The 17,500-nt window shown below is 38.3% G+C and overlaps 1 protein-coding gene across 1 annotated transcript in view; it reads left to right on the top strand.

Moving 5' to 3' along the window:
- LOC115215688 (solute carrier family 35 member F4) overlaps positions 1-17,500 on the top strand; it is a 159,044-nt gene that overhangs the window by 12,274 nt on the left and 129,270 nt on the right. The gene's annotated exons all lie outside the window — the stretch shown is intronic.

The following is a 17,500-nucleotide window of genomic DNA, read 5'->3' as shown; positions in this document are numbered from 1 at the left end:
CGACGCTCCAAGATAGAAGTCGCTCTTTCTTATCACGAGTTTTCTATAGAATGCTAGTGTGGATGTTCCTCCGACCACATTGCTCATTTGATAGAGGGTTTGAAGCGCCTGGAAATGTTATGAAAAATGCCTAAAAATGCCTTATTATTTCCAAGAAGTTTGTGAGCTGTAATATTAACTAACGTACGATGCATATTTAAGGACCAGAATACGCGAAGCTGAACGTGTGTTCCTGGCACGCCAAACATATAGAGACCGGATTAGCTAATTAGTCAAGCGGCAGTTGTGTAAGCCAATCCTAAAAAAAAAAAAACCAGTGGCACAGCGCTATGAAGAATACAATTAGAGAAGAATCAATAGGATTTAGCTAAAAAAAATAGCAAAAAAAAAAAAAAGAAGATTAGTGGCGGAGCTAGAGAGCAAGTTAGAAGAGGCGATTAGGAAAAGCATCATGAGTGACATGCTAACGACGAGAATGAATGGTCTTCGACCATCTATTCAAAACGAAAGATAAAGATTGCGTTGTTTTGGTTAAGTTGCGTGTTCTTAGACACGAGAGGACGGAAGCCGTTCGATAGGATCAGTGTGTACGATGTTGTAACCTGCCCATACAATTGTTCCTTCATCTGTCACTCTTATGAAAAATTATTATTATTATTATTATTATTATTATTATTATTATTATTCTATAAGGTCTATAAGGCTGAGACTAGGTGCCTGGTACCTAGAATGTCGTCAGGCGCTCACAGCCCTCCACCAGTCGAGTAATGGGATCGATGGATATTCCGCTTCAGCAATTTATAGAATATTAGTGGTAGGGATGTGCGACGACGTTCTCAGGGTGACTCTTGACGCCAACGAAAACGTACAGGCTAGACTGTTCCGGAGGATTTTCCGGTCGGGATCTATCATGGATAATTTCCAGATGTCCTTAGCCTGGCAGTGCTACAGGGGGTTGCTACTGGTTCGAGATAAACTCTACAGACACAGATGTATTATCAGACGTGATTGTCCGAGATGTGCGCAAAGTGACGAAACCGTTCTGTACGGACTCGTTCAGTGTCCGGGCATTGCCCCGTGGCTGTGGCGAAAGAGGTTTTTTGGTGGACAAGGAATGATGACAGATACATTCTTCTTTGGTAGAGCTCTCATTAATTTCGAGTGAAGCTTGAAAACGAAATTGAGAGTAGAGAGGGAAGTGCTGTCCTCGAGTGAGTTTATTGAAAGGTGAGTGAAAGCTGCGAAAATGGCAAGAGTGGTTGGTACCTCTCTAAGTGTAGATCTGTGAGTCGGCGAGAAGGAATTGGAGAGAAGGAATTTGGTCTTGGTGTTCAGGGAAATTTCGGACAGTGGGGTCCCTCGATTATCCCTAGGGGTCATCCTGTATCAGGAGGGTTACATTTCTATCATCCTCCCCATATTTTTAAAAACCTTTGTATACTATGTATATGTCCCTTCCTTTTCATTGCATACCGTGTATACTTACATTTTTTAAAAGAATATTTCATCATTTCATTATATGTAAATCCCAAAACTTTATATATGTTTTTGTATTGTCCTCTTCATCCTTCACCCTCGTGGCAAATAGATGAAATCATCATCATCATCATCATCATCATCGTCATTTATTGCCTTTGCACAGCTTCTAACGCTGGAGATGTACTACAGTGTCAGCTGTTCACTACCAGTGAACTAAGGTAACACCTCTTGTTTTTCGAGCACCTTCCGGAGTATTCGAGCGGTTCCAAGCAGTGCAGTTTTCTGCAAGTGCTCCACCCTTATTGCAGCCCCTTAATGTTCCACGTACTTCTCGAGAATTTTACTCACTGTTTCTAGGGCTCCGTATTATTATCATTATTATTATTATTATTATTATTATTATTATTATTATTATTATTATTATTATTATTATTATCGGGTTAGTCGGATTTTTATTGTAGCTGAAGACCAGTTATGTGGTTTGTTTTGGAAGACTTTCAACGCGAACCCTATTAATAAATTCAAGAAATTCCTCAACTGGTATTATTAACAGAAACCAGAACCGATTCAAGATAAGCTCTGCAGGTCTCGACATGCGAAGAGAGCAATGAAACTGTTCTCTTCGCTCTGATGCGTCTGATTATTACTGACATGTAGAACTATGGCGAACGGCTGCCACGTGTAGGAAGGATTCAGCTTTTAGTCGGGATTTTTGTTATATTCGTTCCGCCGCCCCCCCTTTCGTAAGGAGAGAGATGCTTTGATTTGTCTGGTAGCTATGGCGAAAATCGTTGGATTGTGGGCTCGGCTAAAAAGCGAGCCCACTTCACTGAGCCTTCATCAACTTCTTCATGTGCCACATGGAGTAATAGATGTGTTCAAGAAACGACTGATATGTCCATGCAGCGAATTTGATGCTGACGAGAGGGTCAATTATTGGCTCCTACCTGTAGGTGTCCGTCGCGAGAGAGCAAAAAAGTTCCCGAAGTAGACCCTCTTTACCTGACTGTTTCCACTCTCTTTGTGGTTCGGTAATATAAATTGTGTTAAACTGTATGAAAATTTCAACATGCTCACAATGTTGCACTAAGTTTATTACTCTCCTACCAGTTGGGGTGCGTGGCCCATCGGTTAGGGTGTTTCACTCACGATCGTGTGATCGTAGATTCGATTCTCGGACCGGGTGGTGCGTTATGTTCTTGAACAAGATACTTCATCTCATATTGCTCTGCGATTACTTAAACACAAGACGTGCAATTCCCATTCATGCATCTGTACAGGAAGGTCGATTTGATGGACGGCATGAACTAACGTGCAACACAAACATTTGATCGCTATAAACAAATCAACTATGCTGGTTGTTTAGCAAGAAATTGCACAACTATCTTTCTCGGACTCGAGAAACCACCATTATCAGTATTCCCACCCGTTTGTTTGTTCTATATGTATAAGCCTAGATACTTTGTAACTATTACTCGTGGCATGTTTCATATTATGTAGGCGGCCATTGCTGTCCAGAACGAAACTATTATTATAATCGTTTATCGCCAAGATTTTTAGCAATTTTTTATGCGGGTTTCTACTGCACTATCAGGTGCAGCTGAGTGTCCTTAATATGGTGCAGTCTTGTCGAATTGTTTTTTTAAAATTGTTTTATCTGTTATCTTTTAACTTTTACTTGTTTCAGGCATTAGAATGCGGCCATGCTGGGGCACGACCATGAATAATTTTTAGTCGAATAAATCGACCCCATGAATTATCTTTTTCTTTTAAAGCTTGGTACTCATTCTATCGAACACACCAACAACGATAGTCAAGCGGCGGTGGTTGGGGACAAACATACACACACAAACAAACAAATACACACACACACACACAACACACACACACACACACACACACACACACACACACACACACACACACACACACACACACACACACACACAAACGCTCACACAAAAACACATGTATACGACGGGCTTCTTTCAGTTTCTGTCTACCAAATTCACTCACAAGGCTTTGGTCAACTCGGGGCTATAGCAGAAGACACCTTCCCAAGCTGCTACGCAATGGGACTGAACCCGGAACCATGTGGTAGGGAAGCAAGCTTCTTACTACACAATCGGCGCCCGTGCCTATTGTATTTATATACGGCATCAGTTTTCTTTCGTTGTGTGGCTCACTTTATAGTTTCTGTAGTCATTTTACTTATATGCGCAGGAGTGGCTGTGTGGTAAGTAGCTTGCTTACCAACCACATGGCTCCGGGTTCAGTCCCACTGCGTGGCATCTTGGGCAAGTGTCTTCTGCTATAGCCTCGGGTCGACCAATGCCTTGTGAGTGGATTTGGTAGACGGAAGCTGAAAGAAGCCTGTCGTATATGTGTATATATATATATATGTATGTGTGTATATGTTTGTGTGTCTGTATTTGTCCCCCTAGCATTGCTTGACAACCGATGCTGGTGTGTTTACATCCCCGTCACTTAGCGGTTCGGCAACAGACACCGATAGAATAAGTACTGGGCTTACAAAGAATAAGTCCCGGGGTCGATTTGCTCGACTAAAGGCGGTGCTCCAGCATGGCCGCAGTCAAATGACTGAAACAAGTAAAAGAGTAAAAGAGTATATCATCTTTCGTACAGAATATATGGTATGTGAGTTGAGTCATTTTGTTGGTCAGTGTTCGTGTTTCGTATGTGCTGCGGGAATGGTGCTATATGTTTAGTGCTATGAATGGTGCTGTGTTGAACAATGACTTGGTGGAGTTTGTGCTGTGTGGCTTGTTTAATATTAATGAATGGCAACTACGTTGAAACGGTTGTAGTGTGTATTGTTGGTGATATAGTATCGGTTATCGATTAGGTGAGAGTACGTAATATGTTTTTCATTGGGTGTTGATTGTGTACAGCGCGTTGTCATAATTTTGGGCGGTCATTCAGTAGTATGTGTATGTGTGGATTGGGTGTGTGTGTATTATGTGTGTCTAATTTGTATGTGTTTATGTGTTTTTGTGTGTGTTTTGTGAGTGTGTATGTATGTATATATGTATTGTGTGTGTATATTGTATGTGTTTATGTGTGCATGTGTATTGTGTGAGTGTATGTGTGTATCGTTAGTGTGGTGCTTGTGTGTATTGTGTGTACATTGTGTGTGTGTGTGTGTGCATTGTGTGTGTATGTATGTATATTGTGTGCATTGTGTGTGTGTATGTGTGGATTGTGTGCATATATGCGTATCACGTGTATGTGTGTGTGTGTGTGTGTGTGTATTGAGTTATATGTAATGAGTTTTTATTTTATTGTGTGATGATAACATAGGTTATATGTTATGTGCAGAGAGTGTGCTGTGTGAGTTGTGCTATTATTGAGTTGAACTTAGCTTGTGTAAGACAAAGGCTGTGTCTAGCAGAACTGTTTTGTTGACTGAGTGATTTGTCACCACTCTAATAAGTATTATGCTTTTGTTCATATATATTACTTTTTTTTATACATAGTGTTCCAATTATTATTAGCATTGTTTCCATTTCTTACATCCTGCTTACTTCACCTTGCTTATTTTCCATATCCCATTGATTTTCCACACCCTGTTGACTTTCTACATGTTACTTATTTCAATATCAAACCATTATACTTCGACAATTTTCCGACTGATTCCCATTGGATATTTTGCTCGGAAAGAATCAAACTGCTTTTCTCTGTACACTGGACTTTTTCATTTCAGTCCTTGACTGTCATATATATTTCTTTACTACCCACAAGGGGCTAAACACAGAGGACAGACAAACGGATTAAGTCGATTACATCGACCCCAGTGCGTAACTGGTACTTAATTTATCGACCTCGGAAGGATGAAAGTCGACCTCGGCGGAATTTGAACTCGGAACGTAACGGCAGACGAAATACGGCAACGCATTTCGCCCGGCGTGCTAACGTTTCTGCCAGCTCGCCTTGACTGTCATATATGAACCGCTCGCCTTCCTATCTATGTCAGTCTGGATACATTTTGTAACCCCCTAACTTTCTATTTTATGTATGAAAGGGTCAAGTTGTCAATGATAAAGAAATTAGACTGGATGAGTCCTGGTGGTAATCATAAAGAAAAGAATTACTCGAATCGTTAGAACGTCGAACAGAATGTCTTATGGTATTTCTTTTGACTGTTATATTTCTGAGATCAAATCTTGCTGAGGTCAAGTTTACCTTTCACTCCCGAGATAGACTAAAACACTTGTCGAGTGTAGGGTCGAATTTATTTCAAAATCTTTCTCCCCAACCTCTTTTGTCTCTTTAAGTTTTCGATTTTCACATGGTAAATTTTCTCCTTCTGTATACATTTTTACCACACACTCTCTCACTTTATTAACAATTATTAACCATCTTACAAACAATAACTCTGAGCAACTTTTCAAACTCCACCTGTCTAACACCCGTGGACATATTTACAAAGTCAGAAAACAGCACAGCTCCCATGACTTTCGGAAACATTTTTTCACGCTGAGAGTTGCTGAAGCATGGAACAAACTGCCGGCATCAGTTGTTAGTTGTTGGAGTGCTGCATCCTTCAAAACTTCCATGCTTCCTGAGATTCGCCAACACTACACCTGATTTTCTCCCTTCCATACACACGCAAGCATGTATCTGACTCGTACACTGTTCGCTTTCCAGACATTTGTACATTACTGCATATACTTTATACGCACTTTTTGACAAGTTGTGATGCACCTGAGCACTGTATACAATAATTTCATTATTATTATTATTATTATTATTATTATTATTATTATTATTATTATTATTATAAGTATATCGCTCACGGCGAGTGTGTGTGTGTGTGTGTGAGTGTGTGTGTGTGTGTGTGTGTGTGTGTGTGTGTGTGTAAGAAATTTCATTAGGGCGATGGAGTGATTTAAAAACGGTATGTAAATGATAATATATTTTATTAGCATACTTTTTTGCTAGTAAATATGTTTTTCCTTACAGTCACCAACCACAGACTTGCTTCATGCGAGGTGGGAGATTAAAAATTTAAATTACAAATTTTTTTGCTGTTGTTGCTTGCATACCAGCAATGGATCACCGCATTCCAGAAAATGTGTTTATGGGGAGAAATATTGAAAAAATATTGAAAAACATCAATACATGCCAGAGCGACAAAGAAACGAGTGAGGTAGCAGGTGATCGAGAGATGTACTAGAAACAATTGCTAAATCTCCCTTAAATCACACACATTTTCGCCTGAAAATTATTTTAAAATTAGAAACAGAAGCAAATCGCAGATTCAGACTGTCTGTATTTTAAAACTATGATTAAAAAGAAAAAGAAAAAAGCCCAATTTTTAGGATTTATGAAGGGGCGGGGTTAATGAACAAATAAAAAAAAAAGATTTCTCTATTGTATTGAAATTACATTTCGTTTTCTAATTGAAAATAAAGTGAGTGCGGATTCTGAAGGTGATCGCCATATCCATTTTTTTTTTTCATTTTTTTTTTTAAACCTTGGAAGCTTCTCTCGTCGTTTTCAAGTGCGTAGTGCAGAAAAAAAAAAAAAAAGATTGTCTAAAATTGGTATTTAGTAAGGGAAAAATATTTGAAAAGAAAACTTTTTTTCACCGAAAGTGAGTAGTGCAAAAAAATACAAAAAGACAAAATTTGTCCGGAAGTGTGAAGGGGAGGGATTCATAAATTTTCAAAAGTTTTTTTCATGAAAAGCTTCCCCCCTATCATTTGCAAGGGTATAGTGGAAAAAAAAAAATGCCCAAATCTCTGTTAAAACGGAGAAAGTCCAATTTATATGGGTGTGCTACTCGGAAAGTCTGTCAAGGCATTTTATTGTGAAAATTACCCGGCAAGGACGGGGTACTCAGCTAGTACACACACAAACACACACGTATGTATGTATGTATGTATGTATGTATGTATGTATTATGTATGTATGTATGTATGTAAATTACTTTAGCCCATGAACTCAGGGCGTATGTATGTATATCATATGCACACTTATGTTAGTATGCACATGTTCTATTCAGGGAACTCAAATTTAGAATCTTTGGAATGCTTTACAAATCTTCGGTTGAATTTGGAGTTTTTCGAGTTTATTTGCTTTAGAAAATACATTTTAAAGCTTTTATGTACATTGTTCCATCGAGTCTCATGGCTCCGATTTCTGACAATAGAGATGAAAAGAAGAAAAAAATCCATCCTTTCTATATATAATTGAACATGTAATAAGTTTTAAAAAATAATAAAGAGTTTCGATTGAGTGCTGAAAGCACACACTGGATTTCATTCGTTAAACCCTCTATTTATTAAAAATAAGCCATAAATGAAAAGATAGGAGCTGGATGGTGTTTGAGAACAATATACAAATGCATGTGGAGAAATACGCTTGTCTGGGGAAAAACCGTGTATAGTATTAAAATTAAACACAATATGCATGAGACTAAATTGTAAATATATTTGAAATATTTGTGTAAAAGTGATAATTATACGAATATATAAACTCTCATGAGGGAATCATTCTGTGAAAATATATTTAGGAAACTGAATGAACGTTTGGGGAAATCCTATGTGTATTAAAACTATTGAATTAAATATGCGCAAGTTTAAAATGTAAACAAACTACATGTGAACAATGTAAATTAATGTAAAGGGGATAAAATCTTATATATATTCAAACATTGAAACTTTTTTGGTATTGTAAACGAAAAGGATATTAAAACAAAAGTTTAACAGTATACGCACAGTAAAGTCAAATTGATTTCAGCATTATCTATTTAGAAGGCGTGTATATACCTGAGACCTAACAGACATATATTTTTTGGTATCGTGCACACACACACACACACACACACACACACACACCCGCACTGTTTCTTAGATGCAAGTTCACGCATTATATTTAGCGAGTTTAAACTTATTTGAAACATCTATAATACAAACCACGTTTATGTGGTGGAGTTGGATAACTTAATAGTATCCCTATTGAAAGTGCTGCAGGGAAAAGGCTTTATTGAGGTTCAGTAAAAAGATTTTGAAAACGTTTGTTTTGAAACTAGATGAGAGAGGTAGGCCATACCAAATTACCGGTCGTCTTATCTTCCTCTGTTTACTACAGGGGTAGGTTTCTCACTCAATGAGCCGGTCAGAGGTCCTCGGTTTGATATTCACATGGCCCGGTTACAGGTTCGGAGTCGCATTCCGTATCCTCCCAGTCTTCCTACGAAACATCTATCCGGTGTAAGCAGTGGGTCAGGAGGTCTGCGTATCACACCCTTGTCATAATGAGCTGGTGTCCTATGTGACCCACTGGGGTTGGTCATGGGTCCTGAGGACATTCCACTCGTGCTGGGTAGGCAAACACCCGATAAATTCCCACCACTGGTGCTGTTAAAATGCCCCGTACCTCTACAGCTTTTCAAGGCCAGTTTAATCTTGGTGTCAGGTATAAACTTATTTCTGTCCTTGTATTTGGTTCGTTTAAGACTTTCATTTTAGTACTCCACATTATATCAGAAAATCCCTTCGTTGGCGGAGAGGTTTGAAACTCTAATCAAGCTATTGCTAAGTAATTGATCAACAATATACCTAAGATGTCATGATTATCTATGAACATAATGGATGCTTGTGGTACAGATAATATAATACTTGGTCTAGATCTAATGTAATATCTAGAAAAATATTCCTTTTGTTGTGCTTTTTATCTAGAAGTGCTTCGGAGAGCGTCATCCTTATCGAGTCCTCCCGCCTGGGTTGAAAAATTCCCCCTTAATTAGTAGAATAGTTATAGATCTACAAAATCGGTAACCTTGGCGGGATTCGAAGATCTCTAAGCCACGTCAACTTCATCAGCTCTAGACTGTCTACATCTGGAAAGAAATTAGTGTTCGAGCTAACAGTATAAAATATCATTATCCAGACTACCTGTAGCCCTTCTATTTGGTTCAGCTACCCATCACAATCAAATATCAGCTGTTTAGTAAAAGTATTTTAGAAAGGGAAACTTGCTGTACACTTCCACAGACTTAGGAACATGTGAGCCTGAGTTTATGCGAGTGTATAGGATACACTTATTTGAAAAAAATTACGGTAAGAACAATATCTCGTTCCTGCAGTTTGACATCGAGAATTACTACCCATGAATATCCCATATAGTACTCAATAACGCCCTTATAATGGCTGGCTAAAAGGTTTCGGGTTTAATACAGGATCAGATTAATACTGAACAGTTGTGTGTTAGAGGTCGGGGTCTATGCTAACGATTTGTTCGTTCATTCTTTGTTGTTTGTCTATTTTCCCCCTGTCCGCATTTTCTCTTTTCTCCTTCCACGGTTTTTAGTTTTTAGAAAAATGGTCTTTGCTAGCCTATTGGATCTTGTTATAAGGTCCATACCATTTCAGATTTCTTTTCTTCACCGTTGTGAGGAAACCATCACTCGAAGCAATATGATGAGGCATAGTGTCGAGAACCCGTTGGTTCGTGTTATGGTCCAAATCCGAAATGTCTATAATGTTGTGGTAGGATCATCCTATGCTTATATCTTTCTCTGAATCTCTACCGTGAGAGATCATTTCCTGACATGCATTCAGGAAAGTGGAATGTTCCAATCCACACAGTTGCCTTGCTTTGTCGTTCATAGCTTTAGAAATATATCTTAAAGAATGACTTCTGACATTACAACGTGATCACATTTTCTATAATTATTTTTCAAAATATTCTTTCTTCAGAAGCTTGTTATTTATGCAGATGTCAAGTCAAAATAAACAGTGCAACTGCAACCACGAAGCAAATATATAAATACTTGTGTGTGTGTGTGTGTGTGTGTATACATATATGCATAATATATTAAGCATATGGCTCCACTGCTGTCAAGATTTTAATGGTGGAGTTCTGTTTCTTTTTTTTTCTTAGAAACCAATTTCTTCTTTAAAGGAATAATTCAAATAATAAAAGAGAGAGAGAGAGCATATAAACATGCTTGTACACGTGCATGTATACATATATACATACAAACTTAGCTATTTGTATACACACACACAGAGATTTGAATAGTTCCAGATGTATGTTTGTACGTATGTATGTATGTATGTATGTATGTATGTATGTATGTATGTATGTATGTATGTATGTATGCATGTAGGTATGCATGTATGTATGTATGTATGTATGTATGTATGTATGTATGTATGTATGTATATAAGGGGAAAAAAAGAGGTATAAGGACTAGTTGAAGGCTTCCTTAAGAGATGCTGGCATCTCTCCTGACACATGAGAAGGCATAGCTATTGATCGTAGCAGATGGAGAAGGATTGTGCACGAGGGGACAGCTACTTTTGAGAAATCTCGAGTTGCGCATGAGAAAGTAAGGAGGGATATCAGGAAGGGCATCGCTGTTACACTTCCAGATGGGAAGGGTCTTCCTATGATGCTGACATGCAGTGTCTGTGCAAGACCCTGCCTCAGTAAAGCTGGACTCAAGAGTCATCTTCGTAGTCATAAAGCGAGACAGATGAGTGACAACCTGGCCATTGGTGGTGGTGTTACACACCATACTAATCATATCTGTCAGGCATGTGGAAGAGAGTGTAATTCGGCAGGAGGACTTAAACGACATGTAAAGGTACATGAAGCCCAGTTACAACTACAGCCGGCTATTACCGGTAAAGGTTTTAGCTGCCAATTTTGTACAAGATATTGTAGATCTTTAACTGAGCTAAAAAGTCACATTCGATCACAGCACCAATAACAGTTAAGCTTCGTGCAATGGCCATACTCGATAACGAGGAGGCAGCCATCATGTATGTATGTATGTATGTATGTATGTATGTATGTATGTATGTATGTATGTATGGAATGTATTTATGCATATATTTCTCTTTCCCTTTTTAGTGTAGGGCAAATTTTAACCGGCCACCTACTTGGTAGCAAGGTAGCGAAGCAAAGTATCTTGTTTTGCTCATCACTCTTTAAATCTTAATAAGGTCTTGCAGATTTTTATCATCTCTACTATCATGCTCATTTGTAGAGTATGAATTAAGGATTTGCGCTCTCTCCCTAAAAACCCAAGTTCAGCCGTACTTTGCCCCAGACAAGTTGGTATGTATCCTCTTGCTCCAGTAATAATAGATGTGAAGTTATTGTTTTCTTTTACTTTTTAATTCAGAATAAACTCTGACCGGCCACCTACTTGGTAGCAAGGTTATGAAGGAAAGCACCATGCTTTTTGCATCATCCCTTAAATCTTAAGAGGTTCTTGCGGATTTGAATAGTTCCAGATGTATGTATGTATGTATGTATGTATGTATGTATGTATGTATGTATGTATGTGTGTGTGTGTGTGTGTGTGTATGTATGTGTGTATGGATGTGTGTGTGGTGTGTGTGTATGTATGTATGTATGTATGTATGTATGTATGTATGTATGTGTGTGTGTATGTATGTATGTATGTATATGTGTATGTGTATGTATGTATGTATGTATGTATGTATGTATGTATGTGTGTGTGTGTGCGTGCGTGAATACGTGCGTACGTGCATGTATGTATGTATGTATGTATGTGTGTGCGTGCGTGCGTGTATACGTGAGTACGTGCATACGTGCGAGCGTGCGTGCATGTATGTATGTATGTATGTATGTATGTATGTATGTATGTATGTATGTATGTATGCATGTATGTGTGTATGTATGTATATATGTATGTGTGTGTGCGTGCGTGTATACGTGCGTACGTGCGTGCGTGCATGTATGTATGTATGTATGTATGTATGTATGTATGTATGTATGCATGTGTGTGCGTGCATGATACGTGCGTACGTGCATACGTGCGTGCGTGTATGTATGTATGTATGTATGTATGTATGTATGTATGTATGTATGTATGCATGTGTGTGCGTGCATGATACGTGCGTACGTGCATACGTGCGTGCGTGCATGTATGTATGTATGTATGTATGTATGTATGTATGTTTAGCTACAACTAGTTGAATGGTTGCGAAACCGTTTGATATTTGGCCTATACGCTATATATCAAAAGTAAGTCAGTGTGACGTTGGATATACATTAGCTGTTTGGAAAGGTGAGAAACAATGAGTGGTTCATAGCATTTCTATTGACAACACTGATAAGAAATATCACACTGATATCTATTCGAAAACGTAGATTTTAAAGTTTTCTTGCCCAGACATACATCTGTCTGCCTGCCTGCCTACCTGTTTGTCTGTCTGTCTGTCTGTCTCTTTCTTTCTTTCTTTCTTTCTTTCTTTCTTTCTCTCATTCTCTCTCTCTCTCTCCATCTGTCTCTATCTCCTCCTCTCTCAATCCATCTCTCTCTCTCTATTTATCTGGCTATCCATCCACCTATCAAACTCTCTCCCTCTCTTCATCTATATCACTCTTTATCTATCTATCTATCTATCTATCTATCTATCTATCTATCTATCTATCTATCTATCTATCTATCTATCTATCTATCTATCTATCTATCTGCCTGTCTGTCTGTTTGTCTGTCTGTCTGTCTCTGTCTCTCTCTCTCTCTCTATCCACACATGATGGGCTTCTGCATAGTTCTCATCTACCATATTTCACGTACAAGGTATCGACCAACAGGTATCGACAAAGGCTATAGTAAAAGACAACACCGCAGGAAGCCGTGTGGTTGGAGCGAACTCATAATGACGTAGTTGCAATGCCTACTTCTGATTCAGACAACTGTGCTTGTGCCCCTATAGTCATGCTTATACATACATAATAGCGAATATTTATTCTCCCAATATTCATGTTTAGCCTCCTGAAGTATATACAGGGGTGGGCAAATGTAGGTTTATAGCTGCTTAATATGAACGGAATTCTTATCCTGAAATGAAATGGACAAATGAAAAGAATATTTCACTAATATTAAGTAACTGTATACCCTCTTTTGCCCATCCCTGTATAATTGTTGAAAGTAGACTAACTCAGTACACAACCTTACGCCGAAGTGAAGGTTATAACATGAAAACTCCCCTATATATGCTACAGATGTTTTATTGGTTCTATTTTAGAATATCCTGTTTAATAAGACCGGCTCCTGATAAGATGCTTCCGAGATAAAGGAGATGTATTGCTTAAGGTCTCTTTGCTAACATTTTATACTTGAAGTGGGTAGAGAAATATAATGAACCCCGCCTATCGCTTCGGAGTCTGTATAGAAACCGGTTCGCTGGTATCCAAACGACACAAATGTGTCAGTGAGTTAAATCATAATCTGAAACGATGACCGAGTTATCAACATCGGTAAAAAACTCACTCACCAACACACTCCAACCTTTATTCTATAGTCTCTTCAACCTGATTTTTGAGCGCTACTATTAGGCCGTCAAGTATGAAATTTGTAGAAAAGAAAAAAGTTTGCTAATGTTTTATAAATACAAGGAATAGTTTTATTCATCAAAATATGCACCCATATTGTCAATACACTTCTACCATTTCAACGGTAGCTTGTCCAGCTTGGCAATGTAGAGTCAATAACATCTTGGTAGGCCTGTTTTACAACATCGTCAGAATTGAATCTTTTCCTATCAAAAAATTATCCAAATTCTTGAAGAAGTGGTAGTCAGTGGGGGTAAGATTAGGTGAGTATGGTGGATGATGGAGAACTTCCAACTCCAACACCTGTAGTTTCACCAATGTCATTTTTGCGATGTCTGGTGTTGTCTTGCAACAAAATAGGAGTGGATCTGTTAACTAATCTAGTTTCTGCATCATTCGGACCAGTTGGCTGCAGTATACTTCGGTCATGATTGATGAGCCAGGTTTAATGAAATCATAATGGATCACACCTGCGCCAGACCACTAAACACACACCATCAGCTGAATTTTGATGAATTTTGCTTTTTGGACTGTGTTTTAGTGGCTCGTCTTTGTCCAACCATTGTGCTGAACGTTTACGGTTGTTGTATTGGATCCATTTATCTTTACATGTTACAATTCGATTAAAAAATGATTCATTTTTGTGACGAGAAAGTAGCATAATGCAGGCTCCCAAAACGTTTCTGATTTTTATTGAGTTCATGTGGAACCCCCTTACCCAACTTTTTCACTTTATCGATTTGAACTAGGTGAATGAATATTGCTCGCTTGTTAACACCTAAACGATAATGATAATTCACGGGCACTTTGAGATGGACCCGACTCGACGGTGGCTTTCAGTTTGTCATTATCCACCTTTGTTTCTGGTCGACCGTGTTGCTCATTTGTGAGGTCAAAGTTACCAGAACGAAATTTTGCAAACCAATTTGATACTGTCTGCTGTGTAATAACATTAGAATGAAATACTCCATGAATATCCAGAGCTGTCTGTGATGCTGTATTTCCAAGAAAAACTCATATTTTCGACTTATCCATCTCTAAACAAAAATAGCAAAAAAAAAAAAAGATTTATAAATACTTTATAAAGTGCAAAATGAGTTAGAATAAAGAAATAAATGCGTCAGCTTTCTAGCAAAATATAAAGATTGTCAAAATATAATGGTGCAAAATGAGCAGCTGTTTAAGTTTACCATATACCTTACTACAAATTTCATGCTTGACAACCTAATACAAAAGTCTCTGTTCGTTTGAACTAACACACTTCTTCCTCCTTAGCCCATTCATCAAACATCTCTCTCTCTCTTTTTTTTCTTCTGTCGTCGCTCATTCTGTTCATCAAATATTTGTCAAACATTAACCATTATGCCCACCCCTTTATTTCCAAGAAAAACCAACACTCTGAAATTATCTTTCTGCCTACGTTCTTTTCCCCCGTAGACGTCGACTTACACCGGTTCAAGCAGAACATAGTCTGTATCAATCTAATCTGTTTCAGAGGATCTGTGAGGCTCATGTGAATATTTTCTTCTTCCTGACTTAAACTATGAAAAACATATGATAGTTTCAGTCTCTGTTCCTGTGCCTTCAGCAATGAATTTAAGTTCTCTTTGCGGATCATGCTCCATCCAGACGGAACGGTTGACGTTTTTATAGTTTTCGTTCTTTTCTTACCAGTTCTAACCGTACCAGATTCAAGAAGGCAAGGTTAAGCACTTGAGTAAAGCATTTCAGCAAAGATCAGCGCCTCTGTCACCTACAATCATGAACTGCTCTTTTCTGTGTGGATTGTATTTTATCTCGAAAGGACAGTTTATTTCTACAGTTTAGGCTCTATTTGTACCAATTTTCATGACAGCAGATGCGAGGAAGTCAAGAGGTTGAGTAGAAGCCAGTACATTCGTTTTCTGACGAAAATGCTGAAAATGTTTCCATTGAGCCAGTATCTCATTAGAATACATGAAACCTATTAAAGAGTAGCTTGAGTAGATCACGTAACAGCAAGTTGAATCGATCGTAACACAAGGTTACTGAATATTTTATCAACCCCATATAAATAACAGGCAAAATCTAGCTCGCCAGAACAGAAATAGAGAACTTATAGGGGAAAAGACTAAATAGTAAAATAGAGCCGCAGGTGTGGCTGCATGGCACGAAATTTACTCCCTAACCCCAAAGCCTTGTGAGTGGATTTGGTAGACGGAAACTGAAAGAAACAAGTCGATATATATATATATATATATTATATATATATATATATATATATAGCTTTGTTTTGTGTCTGCATTTGTTCCCGCCATCACTTGACAACCGGTGTTGGTGTGTTTACGTCTTCGTAACTTAGCGGTTCGACAACAAAGAGATCGATAAACATTAAAAAAAAAGAACTGGGAGTCAATTCGTTCGACTAAAAATTCTGCAAGGCAGTGCCCCAGTATGGCAGTAATCCAATGAGTGAAACAAGTAAAAGATAAAAGTCTGGGGTCCTACTTTGTCTATCACCCCTCCATACCTAAGATCTTGGCAACTAAATAAAAGTGACATATATGCTATTTTCCTATAGATTTGATACCAATATCTTCTGAACTTTGGCCGCATTGATCACTGATTCCATATTGTCAACAAATAATTGGAATACTTGCGAGTGGAAACCCTTTAATTTGAACACGTTCTGCATCGTATAAAAGCTGAGCACAGCAGCAAGCCAGTGTGAAAATTTGAAGAGGGAATCAATAAATGTTGTTGGTGTTCTTGAAGCAGAATATCAATTACCTGTTGATTGCAATTAAGTTGCACTGTGAAAGGCATTATGAAATTGTATTTTGATTCAGGAATATCTCCCTTTTACTTGTTTCAGTCATTTGACTGCGGCCATGCTGGAGCACTGCCTTTTGTCGACCAAATCGACCCCAGGACTTATTCTTTGTAAGCCTAGTACTTATTCTATCGGCCTCTTATGCCGAACCGCTAAGTTACGGGGATGTAAACACACCAGCATCAGTTGTCAAGCGATGTTGAGGGGACAAACGCAGACACACTAACACATACACACACACACACACACACACACACACACACATATATATATATATATATACACGTCAGGCTTCTTTCAGTTTCTGTCTACCAAATCCACTCACAAGGCTTTGGTCGGCCAGAGGCTATAGTAGAAAACACTTGCCCAAGGTACCAACGAGTGGGAATGAACACGGAACCATGTGGTTGGTAAGCAAGCTACTTACCACACAGCCACTCATGCGCATATGTGAACCAATCTAAATAGATAGGGTTATGTATTTCTGATTCAAAACTTTTGGGTATGAAGGAGAATTCAAATAATCCTTTCTGTTCAAGGAACAACACCTGAAATCTTGAGGAGCGCTCTACTAGTCCTTATTTTATAGACCCCGAAAGGCTGAAAGGCAAAGTCGGCCTCGGCGGAATTAGAACTTAGAATGGAGAAATCAAATAACAAAAAATATTTTCCGGTGACGCAAAAAAAAAAAAAGAAAAGACCCATAGCGATTATCTCTCCTCTTTGCAAACATGCTAGTAGAGAGCAGGCGTGTTCTTTTAATTAGCAGTAAGTTCACCCTACTTGAATATTTTTCCTTTGGCATGAACAAGGGAGAATAAGTCACAACTTTTGTTGTATTTAATACCCTTGGCAATTTATTGA

This window comes from Octopus sinensis, linkage group LG9 (genome assembly GCF_006345805.1).
Source record: "Octopus sinensis linkage group LG9, ASM634580v1, whole genome shotgun sequence".
In the NCBI taxonomy this organism is placed as follows: Eukaryota; Metazoa; Mollusca; class Cephalopoda; order Octopoda; family Octopodidae; genus Octopus; species Octopus sinensis.
Note: the sequence above shows the minus strand (reverse complement) of the source record. Positions and strands in the feature narration are given on the sequence as shown.